Source organism: Adiantum capillus-veneris, chromosome 19 (assembly GCF_014529385.1).
Source record: "Adiantum capillus-veneris isolate H3 chromosome 19, ASM1452938v2, whole genome shotgun sequence".
NCBI lineage: Eukaryota > Viridiplantae > Streptophyta > Polypodiopsida > Polypodiales > Pteridaceae > Adiantum > Adiantum capillus-veneris.
Window position 1 is genome coordinate 45,439,557 of NC_140949.1, and position 14,842 is coordinate 45,454,398.

At 50.2% G+C, this 14,842-nt stretch overlaps 1 protein-coding gene and 1 pseudogene across 5 annotated transcripts in view; both read right to left on the reverse strand.

Annotated features, from left to right (window-relative positions):
* LOC147433933 (alanine aminotransferase 2-like) overlaps window positions 1-14,842 on the reverse strand; it is a 208,781-nt gene that overhangs the window by 61,295 nt on the left and 132,644 nt on the right. The window lies entirely within an intron of this gene.
* LOC147433934 (uncharacterized) lies at window positions 13,656-14,779 on the reverse strand (annotated as a pseudogene).

Sequence of the window (14,842 nt, forward strand, 5' to 3'; positions counted from 1 at the left end):
ACATTCATCATATAGAGCAAAGGCTCTTTCAAGGGCTCCTAGAAGGAGATGAAAAATTCCACAGTGAGTTCGTCCCAACCAGGGGAACGCCACATGCCAAGAGCAATCAATGTCGAGTGCAATTCATTTTTAGTAAAATCCACCTCCATCGCTTGCGCATCGAGAGTTTTGGCAACCAACAACTTTGACTTTACCTTTATCCAAAGGCGAAGCATCAGGCAAAGTAGAGACCCCAATGGAGGGGGATCTAGAGTCCTCTTTTCCATTGGAAACAACAAGCTGTGGAACCGCTGAAGGAGGAGGTTGCAAATGAGTCTCATGACAATCAGATTGCATATGTCCAAATTTACCGCAACGAAAACATGAATTCCCAAATTTTTCCCATTTAAGCTTGAAAGGACGCTTGCCAATGAGAGGGTCCCCCGAGTTGACAGTAATACCTCGACGCATGGGAACATCTCTGTCCCAAAGCACACAAAACCGATTTGTATTTGCGTCAAGTTTGGGAGGACATATCACTTTCCCCAAGCGAGAAGTAAGCACAGGAAGAAAGTGTTGCCAGGTGCACGGAAAGTCAATTATTTCTACCTATACTGGGCACTTGTGGCGGATAAGGCTTTGATAATCTTTGGTAAGAGCCCAGGGCAATACATGTGTCATCTGAGCACCAAAAAACAAAGGAGATAATTCAAGCAGCATGTTTCGGGCATCAGTGTCAGCCAACAAGACTTAAGAAAATCCTCTAACTCCAAAATAAACACCTCGGACTGCCTCGCGTTTAAGAAGGGAATCCACCCACTTGCGCAGTGGGCATTTTGCCCGGAAAGAACAAAATAACTGCATTGAGAGCATATTGCAGAGCTTGCACAAGGATAAGCATCTCAGTGGTGGGTTGCGTGCCAAAGTAAACTCCTTAGACTGCTTGCCGTTTGAGTAGGAAATCAATCCATTGGTCTACATCCTGAGCCATAGGCATTCTACCCGGGAAAAAAAGAATCACCGCGTTAAGTGCATATTGAGCAATAGGATCCATAAGCTCCTGTATAGGGATGCGCACTTCCATGACGGGAGCGGATCCTTCCCAGGCTTGACGTGCATCCGCAAACTCCTCATGCGAACATTCTTTGATAAGGCTTAAATCATCCATATCTGAAGATTCCATGGCTTTCCGGCGCTTGTATATACACTGATCAATTGAATCCATGTGAAGCTCACACACACACACTCTTTTTTGGGGGTTTTGATATTTGACTGCTGTGGACACAAACAGACACACACAGGCTGGCTGTACAGAAACACTCACACCTCTCTCTCTCACACAACGACAGAAGGACCGCGTGTAGGCGAAATCAAACTTCAACCACCGGCTCGCTGTGAAAAGCCTGCACAGGGTAGATGTTGTGCACAACAGTCGTGCGACAGACGAGTGGCAGAAGGATTTACCATGCACCCAAATCCCCCAGGCGCACACACTTTTTTTTTGTAAATCTATTTGATTAATTTACGAGTGGGAAACCTCAAAGCAAGGAAAACCCACCAAAAGGGTAATATACAATGTGAAGAACACAAAACTACTCAACTGTACAGAGTAGCTAGAAACAATCATAGGAAAGGCGATGTATCTCTGCGGTGATATCACCAACTTCCAAAGCAAATCGTCATGATTGTTTCAAGGAAAGCTTGAAGAGTGGGAACGGGTCTGCATGAGTATGACGAAACATACAGGCATTACGCTGACTCCACAGGGTCCAGTAGGCCCAGTATCTGACCCACATAAAGAAGAGTGCAAACCGCTGTAGTATCGATGAGAAAATGCCAAATACTAAACTGTTTGTGAAAAAAAAACCCAAGGAAAGCAGAGCCGCAAACAAGCCGATACTCGGCGAAGGAAGTCTCTAGTAGTACAGCAATCCCACAACAAGTGGCAAATACCCTCTTCTGCATTGGTGCAACAGACGCAAGAGGAAGGGCGAATATGACGCGCCCTAAGAAAAGTGCCAATAGGAAGCACTCCAAGGAAGCAGCGCCAAAGAAACAGTCGCTCTTTCAACGGCAAATGGCTTTTCCACAATGCAGAGAGAAGCTTCCTCCACCAGAGATCAGATTTGTGCATGTGCCAAACAACATTGCAATGATCAGCAAGCCATGATTGTGGTAGAAGAAGAGCATAAATGCGATCCGCAAAAATATCTCGAAAAGGCATTTCCCGAAGATCCCAATCAGACATGCGATCACCATCAGGTAATGGCGAAACTGGCAAAAAGTCAAGCAACATACATTAAAGTTCTCTCCAAAATTGACGGTAATGCGTACCCAATCCAAAACGGCGAGCAACGAAGGGAAACTCAAAAGTATATCCAACCTCATCGACTACATCCTCAACCACACGAACACCACGGCCAGAGAGAAAATAAGCCTGGCGAGGGGAGCGATCGACCAAAGTAAGAGAAAATGCATGGCTCCAATGGAGGCTCTCCAAACGAATTGAATCCCCTTCTTGCCGAGGATTCCATGAAAGATGAATCGTAACCTCTTTCTAGGCAGACACTAAAGTGGAAGCAAGAGGACATCCAGGAATGTACCCTTCCATCTTGCCGAAAACCACCTCCCAGATAGATGGTTGCCAATGGCCAAAAGAGGAAGTAACAACATGCCGACCAAGGTGTGCAAACATAAGAGTCCAAGGCTGAATTTGTTGCACAAGTGTCGGCAACAACATACCTTTCCGAGCAAGAACATGCCTTCGCAAATTCAAAATGTTAAGGCCACCCATGAGTTTAGGAGTGCAAAGCTTCTCCATAGACATCAAACGCAAGCTTTATTTCTGAGCATGATGTCCGACATAAGAGAATCAAGACAACGACGAGACCAATGCATCAACGGCAAAAAGAACTGAACATAAGCCAACAAAATGCTCTGAACAATTCGCAAGCAAACATGTAATGGCCACGTGGATAACTTCCAGTAGTGGAGCTTGACATTCAAACGCTGGATAACCCAATCTACTTTCTGAGGATGGGTGACATTTCATCCAATTGGATAACCCAAGTGCCTAGTAATCATATTTGAAGAAACAATCTCACCTGGCCACAGCAGACTGTGCCAATCACAAGAACAAAGAGGCAGAAGCTTCGATTTACAAAAGTTGACTTTAAGCCCAACCGCAATGTCAAAAAGTTCCAAAGCTTCCATAATCACTTCTACATCAGCCTTCTGATTAGGAGGCATAAACAACGAATCATCTACGTATGCTTGGCCAACAAAGGTACGACTCGAAGGTAACCGCAAACCATGAAGACGCTCAACAGAAGTCAAGTGATCAAGATAAATCAACAACGGGTGAGTGGCTATAGCATACAACAGAGCACTAAGGGGGCAACCCTACCTGACCAAACAACCAAGAGGCCAGGATTCTGTCAATTCGCCTTCCAAGATCCTTGAAGACGTACTACATACATACAAGAAATAAACCACATTTGCGAATTTAGGACCAAACCCTAGGCACCTCATCGTGGCAGCAATGAAATCCCACTGTACAGTGTCAAAGGCCTTTTCAATGTCAACTTGCATAACCAGCGCATCCTGATGAGTGTACTTAGCATACTCCATCCCAATCATAGCATTAGCCAAATTGTCCATAACCTGGCGACGCGGAATGAAACCATATTGAGCCTGATGGAGTCCTGCAAAAAGATGGTCCTTAATGTGGTGCACCGGCATCTTAGCCAATATCTTGTAAATCACCGGCATCAATGTAATCGGACGCCAATGAGAGAATTGCTCGCAAAGTGCTTGCTTAGGCAACAAATTAAGTAAACCTTCTTTCCAAGATAGTGGCAAATCCTATTTCTGCCATGCTGCATTTAACATTAAAAGCAACGGAAATTCAATAACTTCCCAAAAGGAGAGGAAGAATTCCACAGTAAGCCCATCCCAACCAGGAGACCGCCAACGGCCCAAATCAAGCAAAGCACTATGCAATTCCGAGGCAGTAAAAGGGTCCTCAAGGCAACATGCATCCTGTGGAGATATGATCGGACGAACAAAGGAAAGCATTGATTGACGCGCATGGCAAACAACCGAGGATGCCTAAGAATGAGCAGCAAACACCTGTCGATAATGCAAAACCATGGCATCAGCAAGTTCTTGCTTCGAAGAAGTCCAAACACCTGGGGAAAGCATAACACGCTTGATTGCTTGCGAGACCCTCGTATGATGCAAATGCTTAAAAAATTGCTTCGAAGCACAACCTTTATCCATGAAAGCCTGTTGACGGGCATGCCTTTTCCCTTTAGCAAGTTTACGCTTGTCATTATGCTGAATGCACACACAAGCTTCGCACAACTCTAACATCTCAGAGTCAGACAAAGGCCGCAAATCAGCCAACACTTGCAACTATTGACAAGCTTGCTTCACATCCTTAACATCCCCCCGAGTGCACTGCATATAATGCGTGCCATAGTCTTGAATGACACTTTGCACCCTCATAACAAAGTGATACCAGGCAACATCAAGATCTAAATGCATGTGAGCAAGAAGAGGGGGAATAATATAAAATATCATGTTGCGAAAAGCCGCATGAGTGAGATAGGCATTGTTAATATGTAGCAGACCTTTCCTAGAAAGAGGTCGATCACAAAGAGACTGCCCTCAGTCTGCTCGTCAATTGTTAGCCCTGTGCAACTTGCTATAGTAGTTGCGCCACATACTCTGCAGCCAGTGACAGTGACAGTTTGTAAATTTCCAAGCAAAGACAGTACACTGTTTCCCAATCAATTTTTTAGCCTTGATCCTAAATCCTAAACAGTCCTTATCAATATTCAGTTTTCTAATGTTTTTTGCGAGATGTATGTCCTCTATGGGAGATGTACATATTTTTGAGGGCTTTGTAAATAGATACTGCAACTCAAAATACAAAAAAAAATCTTTTGTTTTGGTCATCGATCGTGGTTAGCTTGTTGTATGTTAGAAATTCAATGTGTTTTCAAGCATCGTAAAGCCATGGACAATGTCTCAGAGAGTGCTTCTGAAATCAAAAGCTACCTGTACGAAGACTTCGAAGAGGCCAGGAAAGCATGGAATGGACAGGCACATGCCCTTGAGGTGCAAATTCCTGTACAGGACCTGATGGATCCGGTCGTGCAATATGCCATGAATGCGGTCATTTTGTTTTTCCAGGGCAAAATGCCTATTGTGAAGGATGGGTTGATTTTCTTCTTAAACGCTAGGCTGTCCGAGGAGTTTATTTTGGTGCTTGGGGTTTCTATGAGGTTTTACTGGCAGACACTGAAGCTAGAAACCTTTTGTTGGAGATGTCTCCGCTCTTTTTTGGCACGTAGATGACTCATGTTCTTCCGTGGGCACTTACGAAGGACTATCAAAGCCTTATTCGTCACAAATGTCCTGTGTGGGTGGAAATTGTTGATTTCCCTTGCACGTGGCGGCATTTCTGTCCGTTGCTAGCTGCTTAGCTTGGCAAGGTAATTTGCCCTCCGAAATTGGATGCGAAACCAACAGATTTTGCATTCTTTGGGACACGGATAAGCATACCCCGGATGGAACTATGGTGGATTCAGGGGATCCATGAGTTGGCAAGCGTCCCTTTAAACTCAAATGGGGCAATTTTGCAAACTCCTGCTTCCGTCGTGGTAGTTTTTTTTTTCCCGACAAAAGATTCTTCTATTAGTTACTGAAACTGCCCGTAGGGCTACAATCACCTCTTCAAGAGAGGGCTACGACAACCATGGTGGGAGACTCTCCCAATGGAAAAACTAGCATATGTACAATGGGGCTAAATCAAAAAATGGGGGGAGGGAAAAGCCACACAGGTGGTCGGTAGTGCCATCGGAGTACACCTTGGACCATGGTGTAGAAAGGCCCAGGTTGCCAGAGTCGAAGGAAAGCCTCTTTGCGCTCCTGCATGCGGTCGGAGCTGCCCTGTAGTCCCTCGAGCTGTCCTCTCAGAGTGTGGATCAGCTCTAGCCAAAAATCGCGAACAGTCTCTGCTGGTGGCACTCGGCGAGCCTCAAAGATGCGGAAGCGTCGGGCCCGCCAGATGAACCAGAGTGTCAGGCCACTGATGAGCTCCCAACATTCCTCTCTCTCACTGCACCACTCCTGTGGAGTAAGATCTGTAGCAGGCTGGAGTGTAGGTCGCCCCTCCTGCATCACTATCATCTTGCTGGTGGAAGATAGCTCAAACTGAAGTGCCGGGACCGTGAGGGTGGACCAAGCCGGTGCTCCCCAAGTGTACTGTCGAGCCGTGGAGAGAGCAGGCATCAGCCGAAGAACTCGTAGCCACACCTGCTGGGCTGAGGGGCAGTCCCACAGACAGTGACACTGACTCTCCACAAGATGGTCACAAGCTGCACATGCGGCCGAGAGACCACTATGCACTAGCCAACTCCCAACTGTTGTAGCTCTGTGTGCGACCAGCCACTGAAACAAGGTGACTCGCCTCGGCTGTCTTGAGTCCCACAACCTCTCCTAGAAGGCTGCCTAGAACTCAGCTGTGAGACCACCCTCCAGCCAATGAGGTGCTGCAGCGGGGGGGGCCTCTCTCTGTGCTGCAAGTATATGACGTCCCAGTGGAACAGTGTACTGAAAGAACGGGACACCTGGGTGGTCTGCAGAAGAGAAAGAGTCCCTCCAGAGCCACTCACCAGGATCCCAATGTACTCGTGCCAATGGAAGCACTCCCAAGCCCACAGCCTCCAGTGTCCAGTCTCAAGAGCTGCTGGGTCAGGATCGATGACACAAGTCCTCCCACAGATGCCCACTACTCGGATCCTCTGAAAACAGCACTCTGCCACCTGCGGGGCCTCTACTACAACTCGCTGTAGGCGTCCCCTACCCTGAAGCTCAAAGAAAAGGGCTGGAACAGTCTCTGAGCAGGCCCTGATTGAGATGAGAATCTCCAGTCGTGTGAAGGCTCCCATCCACCTGGGTGCTACTGGCTCGAGAGGGGTGAGCCACTCAGCTAGAACTGCCTTTGAGATGTCCTGGCACATGCTCTGCACCCCTCTCATGCCCTGTAGCTGGAGACCCTGCACCTCCTCTGACAAGCCTGTGAACTCTAACCAGTCACCTAGAGAGGGCGCTGGACCCGCTTCCATGGGACCCCAAGAAACATGAGACCGACTACCAACCAAGTGGCCTCTCTGAGTGCTAACCATGGGGTTCCAGACAAGGGGTTGCCGTAGGCGCTCCTCCATGCAAGTAGGCTGTCTCTGCTCCAGGCCTCGTCGCAAGAGCTCCCAAGATCGAAGCAAACTCACAGTGAAGCGGTCCTCCAGTCTCCTGTTCAAGCCAACTTTGTGCATCTCTGTGAAGATCCATTTGGTTGTCTGGTCGAAGGTTGCCAGGGGCCTCCTGCCTGAGGTACCCTAGCACGAAGCCGCTGTAGCAAGAACTCCTTCCAGGGCTCCTCACCTGGCAGGAGTCCTCTGACGATGAACTTCCCAAGAAGGGCTCTGCTCTGCTGTGCTGGGTCAATGATCCCAAGCCCTCCCTGTGAACAAGGAAGAGTGATGACTTGCCAAGCCACTATGGCTCGGGCTACCTGAGTGTCACGTCCTGACCAAAGGAAGTTCCTGATCAGTCTCTCTACCTGGCTGATACAAGAACTTGAGAAGATCCAGCAAGAAGTGATGTACCACATAGTCGCAAACAACACCTGGTTCACCACTACTACTCTACCAGCCAAAGAAAGTCGTGCTGAGCTCCAATGTAACAACTTTCTCCTGATAGACAGGAGGAGGGGAGCAATCTGCTGCTCGGGAGACAAGTTCAAACCAACCTGATAGCCCAAGTACCGAACTGCAGTCCCTGGGGGGATCCACCTAAAACCCTCTCCTGGCATCCAATCGGGCACAGGAGCACTACCAATCGAGAAATCCACTGTCTTTCTCCAGTTGATCAGTGCGCCCGATGCACAACAGAAGGTCTCCAGAGACTGCTTACACCTGTGAAGGTTGGCCTCCTGGCCATCTAAGTACAAGGCTGAGTTGTCGGCAAACTCAGGGTCCAACAACTCATCTCCCCGAATAGGGAGTGCTAAGCCCCGTAGACCAACCTGCTGCGACACCAAAAACCTGCTCATTGCCTCCACATAGAACAGAAAGAGGAAGGGGGCAAGATAACAACCCTGCCTGACCGAATGAGTGAGCAGGAAGTGATCACCTCTACCTCCTGCCAAAAGTACCTGACTGTGAGCATGTCTGTGCAAAGCTGACACCCCTCTGATCCAAGCATCTGAGAAGCCCATCCTGCGTAGAGTGCCCTCTAGAAAGTCCCAGTCAACTCTGTCGTATGCCTTCTCAAAATCAAGAAGAAGAATCACTAGGTCCTCACCACGGAGCCGTGCTAGGACAGAAGCCTCCCAAAAAGTAAAGATGATGTTAAGGATACTGCGTTCCTTGACAAAACCTTTCTGAGTCCCATGTATAAGGCTCTCTAGAAGTGGTTGAATCCTCAAACTCAGAGCCTTGGCAAGAATTTTGCAGGCTGAGTTGAGGATGGTGATGGGGCGCCACTGTCGAATCTCATTCAAGGAGCCACCCTCCTTGGGAATGAGGTAGATCAGGCCCTCACTCGTGCTGTCAAGCATCACTCATGTGTGCAAAATTTAATGAAAACCACTACAGAGATCTGGGCCAAGCAGGTCCCAGTACTCCAAGAAAAAACTGGGAGTAAGCCCATCCTCACCTGGACATTTACCACGGCAGAGGGCCCTAAGAGCCGTGTACAGCTCCTCAAGCTGAAGTGGCAGCTCAAGCCTCTGACGCATCTCCTCAGTCACAAGACAAGGCATCTGTGCCCAAACCTGCTCCCTGCATGCATCCTGACGCTCTGACTGGGGCTCTGCAGACAGTAACTCACGGTAAAAGCAACTGCACGCATATCCTCGGGCTCGGAAGCAGCTGACTCGTCGGGCCTCCGCAACTGACTGACCTTGGCATGCGAATGCCGAGGTCCCACTGCCTCAAAGAAAGCACCAGTCACTCTATCGCCCACCTGGGTCCACTGAGATGCCTGTCGGTGGAAAGCAAACTCATGTCGCCTTTCCTCTGTGCTAACAAGCTCCTGTCGAGCCTGCTGTAGCTGCTCCTCCAACCAAGGACTGTTTGGATGCTGCTCCTGCATCCTCTGTACGAAGCAATGCCCCGTCTGAGACGCTCCTCCTCCTCTCTCGCTGCAGCCCGGCGAGCCAAAGACTCCTGGAGAAAGAAACGGCTAATCTGAGCTAATCCTGAGGCCATTCTGTCAGTAGGAGAATCCTGCCTATCCAAGCTCTCTGTCCAGAGAGCCTCTACTTGCTCTCTGAGTGCAGAGTCCAACAAGACCCTCTCTGGGATGCGAAGCATCGTGCTTCCACTCCTCTGCCTGTCTGCCACTGTGAGGATCACCGGTGCATGGTCCGAGAAGAAAGTCCTTGCCAGAATGCCAACTGTCCCTCCCAAGTCACTGAAATGGTCACTAGTGTAGAAGCGATCTATCCGCGATAGATTCACTCCTCCCACTCTGCGGTCCGAACGAGAGAAGGCAAGGCTGTCTAGGGCCTCACAAAACTAGAGTGCTGCCAGACATCCGAGACCCTTAAGAGTCGTACAAAACCTCTCCCAAGCAACCAACTCAACTCCATGCACAGTAGCATGGCTACCACCAATCCTGTCAGAAGGGTCCTCCAACATGTTGAAGTCTCCTCCTATGCACCAGTGTTCTGCCTGCGGCAGAGACTCAACTATCTGTGACCAAAACTCTGCTCGAGCACTCGCCACATTGGGCGCATAGATGTTCAGGAAGCCCACCTGGCAACCCTGAACCTGCATAGTAATCCACTGAGCCCTCCCTCGCACAATAATCCCTCTGCCCACACTGGCCTGCTGCAAAGAGTCCGCAATAGTCATACATACCCCACCCTGGATGCCTCCAATCCAAAAGCAGCTGGCCAAAAAGTATCATATCGTCCACGCAAGAGCTGACCACTACTCGAGCACTCGCCACATTGGGCGCATAGATGTTCAGGAAGCCCACCTGGCAACCCTGAACCTGCATAGTAATCCACTGAGCCCTCCCTGGCACAATAATCCCTCTGCCCACACTGGCCTGCTGCAAAGAGTCCGCAATAGTCATACATACCCCACCCTCGATGCCTCCAGTCCAAAAGCAGCTGACCAAAAAGTATCATATCGTCCACGCAAGAGCTGACCACAATGTCTAATGCGGCTCTCACATAGATGGTGCTCCTGAAGCATAAGGAGATCAATTTCTCCTCCCACAAGGCAGCGCTGAAGCTCCTAAGGCAGTCGGCCCCGCCAACGCTGAAACTGGGGCCCACCTAGTCCTTGCATGTTCCATGAGACGATCCTCATGGGGAGCGAGAGAGAACAGATGTTGCCGCAGCAGCTAGACGGGCTATCTTCGAGGCTCGCTTGGATGGGGAGTAATCCACATCCGAAGGTTCTCTAGATAGGCGTGACTGCAACGAGTGTCTGGCCCAAGCCCAAGCAGTGCGAGCCGTACGTAAAGCAACCTCCTCTATTTAGAAGTCCTCATGAATGTATACATAGCATGGCAAGCACTGTGTATCAGCAAAGAAGTAAACCACAATGTGTCTACATCCTGCTGTATCTGGAGGTATCACCGCAAACTTGGCCAATGGCCACAAATTCAGAAGCATGCCTGTAACTCCTAGTTCTCCCATGTGGTGGGAGAACTCTAGGACCTGTGTGTCAACCATCCCAACACTGAGTCGAGAGTCCACTCAGTCTGGTCCCTGCCGCAAAGGGGAAAGGAGAAGCCAACTGCTGAGTCAAAGGCCTCTGTCCCCCTAGCTGCAAGGAACAGAACATGGACCCTGAAGCAGGCTGCCTCATGGTCTGCTGAGGGGTCGCCGAGAAAACGGGTAAAGTCGTAGTCCAAGAAGTCCCATCGGCGCCGGATGTCAATGCTCGTGAGACCACGAGGGATAGCTGCAAGGGGAGACGTTTGTACCTGTAGAGGGGACCGCAAGAAAGGCTGTCCCTCTCTCGCCAAGCGACTCGTGGCAAAGGCGCTGCCAAGAGATCTCCTAGCAGCCCGAGAAGGCCCTGCCCCCTGGGTCGACTGTGGAACTGAAGCGGGAGGAGGGGGAGAAGGAGCAGGGGGGAGCGGTGGAGAAGAGGGTCGGGGGGGAACGGCAAAGGTAGAGAGGCGGGGAGAAGAGGCGGTGGGAGCAAGAGGCGGGGGGAGGATGATGAGGAGGGGGGGAACTCTGGGGGGGGGGGAGGGGCTGTCGAGGGTGAAGCTAGGGAGGGGGCTGGAGCAGGGACCTCATCCTGCTCAAGAGGACCAAACCGGTCCCCCGTGGGAACCCACTGCTGCTGAGTAGGCGCCTGAGGACCACTCTGAGTGCCAGGCTGTCGCTGTGGTCCCTGTCGTCGTCGACCACGGACCTGCTGCCATCCCTCCTCCGCTGGAGCCCCCGGCTCAGATGGTGGCTCTGCATGTGTGCGTTGTGCCTCTGTCTGTGTCTCTGGCCAGCCCTTGCCGGTTCGGGCTGAGTCTATGGTGTAGGTCGAGGTTTCCTCCGTGGACAGGCCTTCGCTAGATGGCCCATCTTTCGACAAATGAAGCACTGGTTCGGGAGGCCCGAATACTCCACACTCTGTCTAAACCAACCCCCGCGCACCCGAGGCAGAAGAACAACCTTCGAGAGCGTGTGAGTGTCTCTGACCAAAACGTGAACTCAGGGAATGCCAGCCGCCTTGGCAGCTACTGAGGCTGCCGTGCGAGGTGTTTCCAGGACAATCCCAATGGCTGAGCCCATCCTGGACAAAAGTGGTAAGTACTCCCTCCACAAACCCGGAAAGCAGACGGAGATGGGGATGTCTGCCTCCTCTACTAGAACATGCGAAGTAGGGTCGAAACCATGTCTCCACTGTCGAAAGTGGGCTCGTGCTGCTTGGATGGTCAATAGACTCATGGAGATGACCTTAGACGCCATCTCGAAGGTCTCAAACTCGATTTGATAGTAACCTCGTCCAAGATCTTGCCCACCTCTGCGAGAAGGTGGGCCTGGAGGAGGTCACGCAGCTCTCCTCTGCTAGGTCAGGTGCCAAGAATCTTGCAGATCACAGAAGTCGCCTGCAAGTGCTCTACCTCTGTGGCTAGGCTCGCTTGCTCTGTGGGTGAAAGAGCAAGTCGAATGGTGGGCTCAGCAGGGTCGGGCGAGGGGGCTTCGGACGAGTCCCTCTGTGGCGGAGTTGGAGCCTCCATCTGTGTCTACTGCTGTGGCGAAGAAGCGGCGGAGAAGAGACTCTGCAACTGAGCACGCCGAGCACTGTCCAAAGAAACAATGCTGCCAGAGGCAATTGCAGGAGTCTTCGGGAAAGAGGAAGACCGGGGGAGAGGGTGGGGAAGCGGATTAGGCGGGCAAGGGGGCAGGAACTCAAGAGGCAGCGGGCGGGGGGGTTTGGCGGCGCGAGAGAGCAGTGGGCTGGGGGGGGGGGGGGGGGGGGGGGTTGTGGCGACGGGAGAGGGCAGCGGGCGGGGGTGGGGCGGCGCGAGAGGGGGCATCGGGCGGGTACACGCAGCAAGTGGGGTGGGCGGGCTGGGCTGCCACGCGTGAGGATAGGCGGGGACGGGAGGCAGCGCGAAGGCAACGAGGGGGGGGGGGGGGGGGGGGGGGGGCAGCGATGGCGCAACAGAGGGGGGGGGGGCGGCGCGTAGGGAGTAGCGAGCACAGCGTGATCCCGCGAGAAAAAAGCTGTATTCGAAAACTCGAATCCCATTGTGGTAGATTTGGTCACATGCAATCTGAATATCCTGAACCAGTTCTCCAGCCCCCTCTCTCGGTTGTTCCTGCTTCTACCCCTGCCCCTGTAGGCAAATCTGTTGGTGAAGCTAAATTGAATGGTGTTTCTAATGGGAAGGTGATTCCCAATGTAGACAAAGGGGAAAACAAAAATCCGCAGTCTGCTGATTTAGGGAATGTAAATGCAAGGAAAGGCAAAAATGTTGAGTCAGGTGATGTTGGCTCATGGGCGGTGCCTAAAAAGGCAGTGAAAATTCGTACTCCACCTTCCTCCCGTAATTATGTTCCTCTGGTTAATGCCAACAAGAATGCATCGTTTAAACAGCTTCCCTGCAATGACAATCGCACATTGATTGATGCCTGGGAAAAAGCGATGCATTCTTATAAGGATGTGCTTTTGGGTGAGGCTTCCACCTCTCAAGTCTCCTGTTTTCACTCAGCGGGCGGCTTCTAGCATAGATGTGGTGGATGGAGATGTCCATATGGGCATCTCGACTTGATCCATGTGTTTTTTTAAGCCGTTGTACATATGGTTTCTAATGCACAGTCGCATTAAATGCATTACATACAATGTGCGTGGGTTATGTAACCTTGATAAATGGCGATTGACCTGGCACTATGTACATACATGTAGGACAGACATAGTGGCTTTGCAGGAACACAACCAGCATGACTTGGTTGGCCAGTGTTCCTATTTTGCTGGTTATTGGATCGCATATGCTGGTTTACAAGATTATTCAGGTTTATTGATGCTGGTTCGACATGAGCTTCAGCCAACTCTCTTGTACAATGATCCGCACGGCCGCTGGATGGTGGTTCAATGTCTGTTGAACGGTCAGGTTTATGAATTTGGAGGTGTTTATGCACATACAGCATCTGGGCAAAGGGCTACTTTATGGCGAGATATCTCTTCTCGTTTGTGGACTTCAAATGCATTCCTTTGTGGTGATTTTAATAATACCCATGCGATGCATGATAGTACCACAGGTAATTCGCACATGTTGTCTACAGAAAGGCGCGAATGGGATAATCTGTTTGCTACTGCTTCGATGATTGATTTATGGTGGCATTTGCACCCAGATGTCTCTGGATTTACTATTCAGCATGTTGCTCACTCTTCTTATCGAGCGCGGTTGGATCGATGGTATTTGCTCAATCTGCAACAATACACACGCGCGCGCACACACACACACATACACACTTTTTTTTGTAAATTCTGCCGGCGCAAAAGCATCAATATCTGTTGATGTGGAAAAAGCTGCCTTGAATCTACATATGATTCTATTCATGGGCGTCACACTATTGGACGGCACCACAAACAAGGTGTGTCAAATGAAGCCTCCTCGGCATCAAAGAAACCTTCGTCATTGTCATCAATCTTCTCAGCATTCATTACCGCTAGCTTCTCTTGGCAAAAAAGTTTGGCGAGTGTCAACCATTGCTCAAATACAGTTCTCGCCTTCGCCTCCATGAAGGTCTCTATGGGTCCATTGAACCAAACACCGTGATATTCTATTGTCACATTCGATGTGATGGCACACCCTCCACTGGCATCAGGTGCCAAAACCGTCTCCGCTTCCGTGGAAAAGAGATCTCCACTAGGAGAATCCACTGTAGGAATACATCTGATGGTATAGCTATCACCACTCTTGTGAAATGTCTGCATTTCGGTTACTGGAAATGACTCACCTATCAATTTTTTCATCACTTTTGGTACCTCCGTCGAAGCAACATACTTGACCTCACTCTCTTGGTCTTTGCTCCAGCTGGAAGCTTCAGCATGTGGGTCACTATTTATTTTCTTGTGATACCTCCTCATAAACTCATCATTGCAAAAAAGAATATTGAAGACTACCTCAGGTCCAGCAAAATCCAGACTGCCCTGCATTGTAAGTTTCTTGCCCATTCTGGCTTAACAGCCTTTACCTGATGTCAGGTCGCTGCCGATGGGTAGCTTGAAGGAGATAAAGCTATTGGATTGTGATGAAGCAGGCACACAACCTTGTTAAATTAGGCAATGACGATGGGTAATGCACCAGCGGAACT